This window comes from Triplophysa rosa, unplaced genomic scaffold (assembly GCF_024868665.1).
Source record: "Triplophysa rosa unplaced genomic scaffold, Trosa_1v2 scaffold34_ERROPOS727490, whole genome shotgun sequence".
NCBI classification, from domain to species: Eukaryota; Metazoa; Chordata; class Actinopteri; order Cypriniformes; family Nemacheilidae; genus Triplophysa; species Triplophysa rosa.
In genome coordinates this window covers 43621-52469 of record NW_026634356.1, presented here as the reverse complement: position 1 = coordinate 52469, position 8849 = coordinate 43621, and the positions used below count along the sequence as shown (strand labels likewise).

At 36.8% G+C, this 8849-nt stretch overlaps 1 long non-coding RNA gene across 1 annotated transcript; it reads right to left on the bottom strand.

Annotated features, from left to right (window-relative positions):
• Nucleotides 1-6019: 6019 nt before the first annotated feature.
• LOC130550518 (uncharacterized) lies at nucleotides 6020-8467 on the bottom strand. Its single transcript, XR_008962441.1, has 4 exons — nucleotides 7941-8467; nucleotides 7352-7417; nucleotides 7125-7265; nucleotides 6020-7025 (listed from the first exon to the last, which is right to left on the bottom strand). It is a non-coding gene; the product is annotated as an uncharacterized LOC130550518 (long non-coding RNA).
• Between the last annotated feature and the right edge of the window lie 382 nt (nucleotides 8468-8849).

Here is an 8849-nt window from a genome sequence, read left to right as displayed (position 1 = left end):
TTGAAGACCCAGGTCTTTAGTCCCGGTTCACTTAGAGGCCAGTCGAGATAAACATGACCAAATAGAAATGTGGTTAAGAATAATTGTTAGATTTGTTTGAGTGGTAAAGTCTTAGTTTAGCATGCAAGTGGACTCAAGTTTAAATTCTAACCTCCTTAAATCAAGCTTAAATGCAAATGAACTTGACAACCAGTGATCACCATTTTGATGATAACTAATTTGTGTATCCAAAAATTGAATAAATAAATAAGCGGTTTGAGGAAAATAAATATTGATTTGACTGACTGAAAGATCAAAATATTTTTTGCCAATAATTGTTGATTTTTCCAAAATCTAAATAATAATATATTTATAAATATTTAAAATTTATTTGGTTTATTTGTACCTTTTTTAGAAGTAACCAATATACATTTGGGGGTGCATTATTATAATCAAACATTATACAGCCCTGCGTATTCAATAATCAATTGTATCGAATAAGGTTAGAATTGGCTTTCATTATAGAATCGTGAAATTAACATGTCTTTGTCACTCGTGGTGGTGATTTACTTTAAAGGTTTCAGAATCAGTGCACATAATGACTGCTCAAATATTCTTAGTGCCTGAAAGCCCAGCTGACTTCATTATTTGAGCAGGGGTCAAAGGCACTTGTAGTCCTCTGGGTGGGATTCGGGGAATTCGGGGAGATTTAGAATCAGGTAATATCACCCTTTTCATTCACGAGGGCCTCAAAGACTCCTGTCTGTTATTCCTGCACTCTCATTTACTTCATCACTGCCGCAACAATGTAATATACATAATTCAAACAACCAGGGAATGGCTGTGGGCTCCCAACCACCTGCTGGCTTTTATTAGCTAATTAATGGTGATTTATCGTAGTTGCTAATTCGAGTGTAGCCGATTGCCTTCAGGAGTCAATGAACGGCATGTGAATTCTGATAGTAATTATGCTTATTTGATGGGCAGCCTACTAAAACAAAAAGTTCTGTCTCTGGTGCCCCACAGCAATGAAGATTTTGACTTGGTTACGGAGACGACCTTGTGTATATGTAGTTTTTTTATTTTTTGGTCTCATTAATATATCCCTTATGAGTCCATTTAAGATGTATATGTGTTTTAAAAAGATACTTTTAAAATGTATTTTTATTTTATTTTACTACTAAAAGCTCTTTATGTCATCTGAAAAAAGCCTGATCTCACAGGAATTCATATATTTATACAAGGTGGCTAATTCATATGAATTGGCATAAAGTGAATCATGCCAAACTGTCACAGACGCAAAAGAGTGTACAAAATACGTCTGAATGAGATCATACAAATTCATGCCACCTTGTAAAAGAGTTAGGAATTGCCATGAAATCGTGCCAACTGAAATGTTGTAAAGGGATGTATTTGTTGATAAGGGAATGACAGACCTTTTTATTAACCTGACAGTAAATAACAAAGCACTGTATTATTTCACCTAATTCAATAGTGAGGCAGATGCATGGACTCCCATTGGTGCCCACTGACATGGCATTTACAAGCTCTTAAACAGTAATAAAGCTATTATCACAGAGGATACCAAACACTTGATTCCATTCTTCCAGTCTTCTGAGAGAGCTACGCTCCAAGACATACAGAGGAAGTCAATAACTTGTAGTGACGTGCATACTGTGTTGAAATAAGAAAGCATGTCCTAAGGCTGCTTCGGGGAGTCCTTTTGTTGTTTTGGTGAGCTCACGCAAAATCTGTAGAGATATGTGTTCAAACACCCTCTTCTTAATGTTCACAAGAGTCATTGCTTTTAACAGGGACTACCGTGGGATGACATTACGAAAATGCCTGAAGGTACACGACTGGTTTTCTTCTAGCTAAAGCACTGAAAGGTCACAGATTTAACACACACTGCACGGAATGACTTTGTATGACGGTGCCATAAAGGACTCTTGCAATTTTTGTGTTATTAAGAAGTCAACACCACTGTTCCCAACTTCCTACCACTCTTAGATACCATTTGTCTTCATAGATCATATCTGGAACTACTGTAAAAGAGATATTAAATAAAAAATGTTCAGTTAAAAATAAAACTTTTAAGGTCATTTACACTTGAAATTGTTAATCCAGTGTAAAACCCTTAGTAAACATAAACCTGGATTACCTTGTTTTATCTGTAACATTTTATGCATTAGCTAGCATGAACTAACAATCAACATTACTTCAGCATTTATTAAAATTAGCTCATCTATTTACGAATAAAAATCAAACATTAATGCACCATGAACTCTTGCATGAATAATTGTATTGACATTAAATTAAATTCTTTATTTGCATATTTACGTAATAAATATTGACGGTTTCATCAGACATACTGTACATGCCTGGCCCGAAGTTCTTCCGGTCTGTGGTTGGTTAAAAAAATTTTTAGTTTAGATTTAATTAGTAATATTTTATTTTACATTAATTATATTAATTACATTAAAACTACTCAACAGTGGAGTTCTTTGCGGAGATTTACCGGAAGTTAAGTTTGGGCCACAATACATTTGTTTATGTTCTTGCCGCTGAAACTGTCTATAGCTTGCAACACAATAACTGCTTGTTTATCTGTTGAAAACACATCATATTAGTCCAAGCTTCACCCAGATAATATGGCATTTCTTTCAGACGTTAATGTTTCGGGAAGGTTACAAAGTGCATGAATATTTAATCAGGTAATCACTGACACAATTCACAATAGGTTGTCTGTTACACTATATGATTGCATTGTTACGCAGAGTGTTTCCACCATTAGCCCTGCCAAAAAGGTGCCCATTCTGCTCTAGAACAGTGCCAAGCCCTTTTTAAAATCACAAACGTAAAAGCAAGGTCAAAACAAAAGATAACCCAGGGTTAAACGCACTTTAAAACGCTCTATGAAGTACTAACTGATCTGTGTACTGTGGATTTGCACCAACACCAGCTCAGCTTTCTGACATCAAATCCACAATGCCATTTGACATCAAATCCACAAAGGCCTGGGATCTCAATGTTCAAATGATAGCCTCTTGATGTTTTTCACCCACTTGCATGCATATCCTTGGGGAAAATGCTTTTTCAATCCTGGCACAGGTTTCCTCCCAAAAGGCTTCCGAAAGTATAAAGCACTGTGTCAATTCACTTGGCAGGTCTCAAAAGAGAACGCAAGTCGAGGAAACCTGGGGTTAAACAGCAACTGCACGCGTGTACCTTGAATGATCCTTTTCATCATAATTCAAATTGAAATTCTAAACCGTGGGGAGGAAAATTACAACATCACACTTTTGAGATGGTGCCTCCAGCGATGCACGCAGTTAACAGGGTGTTTTTCACAAGATACCTCTGCTCTTTTAAATCATCTTGGGTGATGTTTACACATGGGGGATTGAGTTTACTTTCATGTTAGCATTTAAAGGTGTATAAGATGCTTTTCTCTGACAACATTTACAAACCAGAACATTAAGATGCTTGTATACTTGTTGTGATGGCTTTTATGCAGATGAGGTTGTAACTATCAAAGCATGACACATCCACAGACGCATAACATCAATCCAGTCCTCATGAGGACATTTTCGCACTTATGACCATATTTTAAGGATTGCTTGGTAAAAACAAAACATTTATGTTAACTCAAAAACAAAGAAGCTGATTCCTGCTGTGAGAGGTCAGTGTGTACAAACATCATAACAATAACAGATAAGTAGCCTTTAGTCCCTCAGGGGAAATACTTAAAGAAATACGTGTGCTCATATGCTCAACCGCTCTATTGCTCAAACAGGAAAAAACAGTCACCTAGACAGACTCAATAACTCCCTCTTCTACCATCCACAGCTCCTTTTTGGTTGATGTAAAAATGGGTCTGATGTGAGAACGGATATGAGAGTTATTGTCCCCAGAAATGCAGTTATCATTGTGCGGCCTTTGAATGCTCCAGGGAACCCTGAAACGAATAGGCGCAATAAGTTCACTTTGCAGAATTAATGCAGTAATTCTTTATCGTGGGGAAACGAAGGAGCGACCGAGCCCAGTATTACCTTGGATTTGGAGTTTAATGCAAATGGTATGAGGCTGATCCTTTATTCCTTCTGTCTCTTTCCTCTTTTTTAATGATGGCCCTAATTTGTTAGCTCCTTCTAAATAATTAATCTCTTTTATATTCATGTAGTTATTACATGTCATAACTGTGTATCTATGGGGTGAAATTTAATAGCATCTGCTGGACCTTCGGAGAGGGCACGGTGTTGGAAAAAGGCATTAAAAATGGATAATTAGCTAAATATTTGCCTTAGCGCATTTGCTTTGCAGCTACTCTAATTAGCAGCTTTGCAGCTGCTGTGGTCACTTAGCACAGGCGATATGGTATTTGCATTAAAATACAAGGACATGGCTGTTTAATTCAATTAAGTGAAATTAGGAGGTAGATACTGGCATCATGTAAAGCCAAGCGCTGGATCTGTAAGCATTGCGAAGAAATCACATCAGGAATTGAAAATGTGTTTCAAAGGAACGTGAATCAGAAAGAACGCTGACAGGTGGCCAAAAGGTAAGAGAGGTGGAGAGCAACAGGAGAACAACACAGGACACATGAATGTCAGATGAGGTGGCATGTTAACTCTTCAGAAAAGCACTGACCCTTAAAGTGGTACTGCTGGAGGGGGGGCAGGGCAGCTCCATCGAGTCAACCCCCACGACAGTCTTGTGAGTGGGCCATCTGCCAGCTCTCTCTCTCTCTCTGGGCTTGGAGCCACCAGCTAACAGGCTCCTAACACTAATAAGGAGGGTGTGTATGGATATGATTAAATAATGATAGCTGGTTTTGAAATATACAAATAAATGGATATTTACCTTGACACTGATTAATACATGCATTTGGAATACACTTTTATCCTAAGCAAATTACAGTGCAAAGCTTGTATCAGTGGGTGCTCACATGACATTTAAATCAAAATATTGTGATGGTAAAAATTGAAATAAAGGCTTTAGGTCCTGTGTGTATCGGTGAGATTATACACTTACAATCTTAACTTTGTATTTATGTATGAATAACTTTGTATACACTGTCAGAAAAAGGTACACACACTGTTCTATGCTCCGAAAGAGAGTATATTAGTACTTCCAAAGGTACACGGTACCAAATGGTACTTGAAGGACCTACAGTCCCAGTGACAGCTTGACAGTATGTGGGTATGTGTGTACTGTATGTATCTATGTTGAAACTGTTGCTGAGTCTCATTATTAATAATAAAATTAAGAACATAGGCATTTTTCTTTAAAGGGATATTTTAGCCAAAAATGAAAATTCTGTCATCATGTACTCACCCTCAGGTTGTTCCAAACCTGTATACATTTATTTGTTCTGTTGAACACAAAGGAAGATATTTGGAAGAATGTCAGTAACCAAACAGATCTCATCCCCCATTTACCGCCATAGTAGGGAAAATGAATACTGTCATGACTCTGCTTCTTCATGTCATGTTTATTCTTGGTCTTGGAGCAGTGCCATGACAAAGCCTTAGGTTTTATGTGGAGAGAGAGATTATTGTCCTTTCGGCCTTCCATACTCTTTCTCTCCGGTCCGTGTCTTTGTTCCCGCCATCTCGTTTCCTTGTTAACTTTCCCTGAGTGTTTCATTACCCACACCTGCCCCTTGCTAATTATCCTTTGTCACCTGCCCCTTGCTAATTATCCTTTGTCTGTCTCCCTATATAATACACTCAAAAAAATATTTAACCCCAAAAGTTAAAACTTATGTATTTCAATTACATGTCAATTTTCCATCCAATTTAGTCACATAAATCCAACGTAAAATGTTACATTTTTGTTTAAGCTTTACAATCACGTTCAGTTTACGTGAACAAATTAAATAAATTTTATGTGAACAAATAAAGTGCGATTTAAGATTGTGTTATGCATAATCTTTACTCTTTTTAAATAACTTCTTGTTACTTGCTTTATATAACTATTATACATATTTAATACTATTAAATAAATGGTCAAAAACATAATTTAATTAACAAGCATTTATTGTTGCAATTTCTCCATGAGTCAAAGTAACATCCATCTTAATACCTGGTAACCCAGTCTCTCTCACAACAACCATGTTCAGATGCTAAAATGAACAAAGCTGAGAACATAAGAGACCAGACAAGCATAAAGTCCACAGTACTGTGTTTTTCCAACCCGAACTCACAGAATTTCCCCCCAAAAAAAATCTTTTACCATTTTCAAGGTAACTAAGTTATCCCTGCTCAGTACAGTGTATTTCAATAAACAATCAAGTCACTTAAAGAACATAAAATGTACAAATATATATAAAAAATAAAAAGGAACACATTTCTAACTTAACAGTTTACAGTAACACATTTTTAACATTTAAACTTGCTGCTTTATCTGCCTAAACAAGCTCTTAGTTAGGTATGCAACATACCTAAAGATTTCCTGAGCCAACCCTTCAAGGCGGTCTTATTTTAGGTGCAGTAGCAAAGTTTCCTTACTCTGTTTTGACACAACAAAGCAGAATATTACCAGAACATAAGAACTAAAAAAAGGCCAAGAACAGGTTCTTGACAAAACTACGACAGTATCAGCACTGCTGCATACCGAGTCATCATACAAGTTGACTTCTTGGGCTGGGTCAATAGAAGAGGGGCTTACATCTCTCACGTCAGCAGTATCACAGGTAGCTGTACTAAATCCACTGGGTGAAGGTGTGGTGGAGCAGTAAGGTAAAGCAGGCTCAGTCTCTTGCATGCTGGAATTAGAGTCTTCGGTCAATAGAAAAATCAGTTTCAGGGTATCCCGGTCTTCAATTTCACTGGTAGACATGAGATTCACATATTCATTTCCAAAGTCCTTATCTTTGTACTGCAGCCTGAACTTTTGCTTCACCCCAAAAACTGTGATTATGTCATGGACAAAGTCATCGACAGACATTGGGATTCCTTTCTTGAGTACAAGTTTTCTTGCATCATCCTGCCCACCAAAAACAATCCTCATAATCACTGGACTTGACATTTTTCTTTTCTTTTCTAAAAGAGAGGGAACAAAGTTGAAAAAGAAATGAACACAGTTTTTCCATTGTTACTGTACTAAATAAACACTTAAACGCTAGCACATAAACGCTTTACCTTATAGGAGAATGTGCCTCTTCAGGGTTACCATTCGTCTTCAGGGTAACCATTGGTCGTCCTCCTACCATATAATCATACAGTGGATAAGCATCAGTTAGCTCTGTGCCACAGACTTTTTGCCACATTCCCAGAACTCGCCTGCAAGTACAAAAATACATCAATACATCAACTGAAATCAACACACTGAATTACAATTACAATTAATTACAAAAAAACACACATACCTTAATTGAATGATTTTCTCAAACCAGACTTAAAAATACGCTGGAAAATATAATTTTTAGAGGTCTCTGAAATAGTAAAGATGACATTTAGTTAGACTTTGTGTAAAGCAATTATAACTCTGCATGCATGTTCCATTTCATTGACATCATTTACACGTGTGCAGGTGGATAACGTATAAATGCTTGATTAGATGTGTTTGTGGAATGTTTCTGCATTAAGTGTAAAGAATATAGCATACTTATATACGATCGATTTATCGTGTTATTCCAACGTTTTGCCATAATGCCAATGAATGTCGACATAATGAAGCTGTTATTTTCGGTATTTTTTTAAATCATGCATGCATGCGTAATCTGTTAGATGCAAAATGCAAACAGTCAATCGACAACACGTATTAAAAAGAACACTCGTTTTAAACCAGAAGAAGGAAAACATCAAGTTTATTCGCATAAAGTAATTTATGTGATGGCAAAACTATTATTTTAATTCGTGTGAAGTACAGTGATGGCAAAACGATGTCTCTTATTAGGCAAAGCTTTTATCATTTAGACAGTTGTTGAAGCCTAAATTTTTTTAAAGATATCCTACCTTTCGTAATATGCCGAGTAAGCAACGTGCTTTCGACAGCTCAACTTCCCTCCAAAAGAAACCTGCTCAACAACGTGCTTCCGCAATCAGTCATTTTTACTCTAAGGCGCATGCGCAGCATCTACATTTGCGCCTTACGGCAACGAATCAAGTAAAGTGTATGTAATTTCATCACATTGATCTTGAATGCATTATATTCATGTCGTGTAAACGTAAATCAAAAGAATAATATGTACTTTATACTTTTTTAAATATATTTTATTTAAATTATTTGCCTAATATGAATTACTGACAAGAATCATTTTTTTGGGTGTACCCTCATGTTTCATTGTCCTGTGTTCGGTCATTGTGTATGGTGTGCGTTCGATGTGTATTACTGTACCTGTACCTGTACCTGTACCTGTAAATGTACCTGTACCTGTGTAGCATTAGACATTTCTGCAGCAGTCTATCGTTATCACAGTCACCTAAGTGGTTAACTAACACTTGCTATAGCTAATATTCACGGAAAAAAAACAACCACAGACCGCCACCTTCTCTCTTGTCGGGGAACACAACAATGCTTCTCTTCTTTATTTCTTATACTGCGCATGCTCACATTAACTTCCTCGTGCGCGCAGGCACATGACATCGCAGGCACATGACATCACTGCTTTGACTATTTAACATGGCTTTGCTACTCATATTATAAAATATGCTTAACAACCTGTACCTGTACCTGTGCGTCTGTGTTCTGATGTTTCCTGTTTTTGACTGTTCCTGTTTTTGACTGTTCCTGTTGCTGACTGTTCCTGTTGCCATTCATCTTTTATAGTAAGTGTTAGTTTAGTCTCCGTCTAGTGTTTATTAGTCTAGTGTTCAGTGAGTCTTCGTGTGGTGATTTATCTTTATTCATTTCTCGTCCCAGTT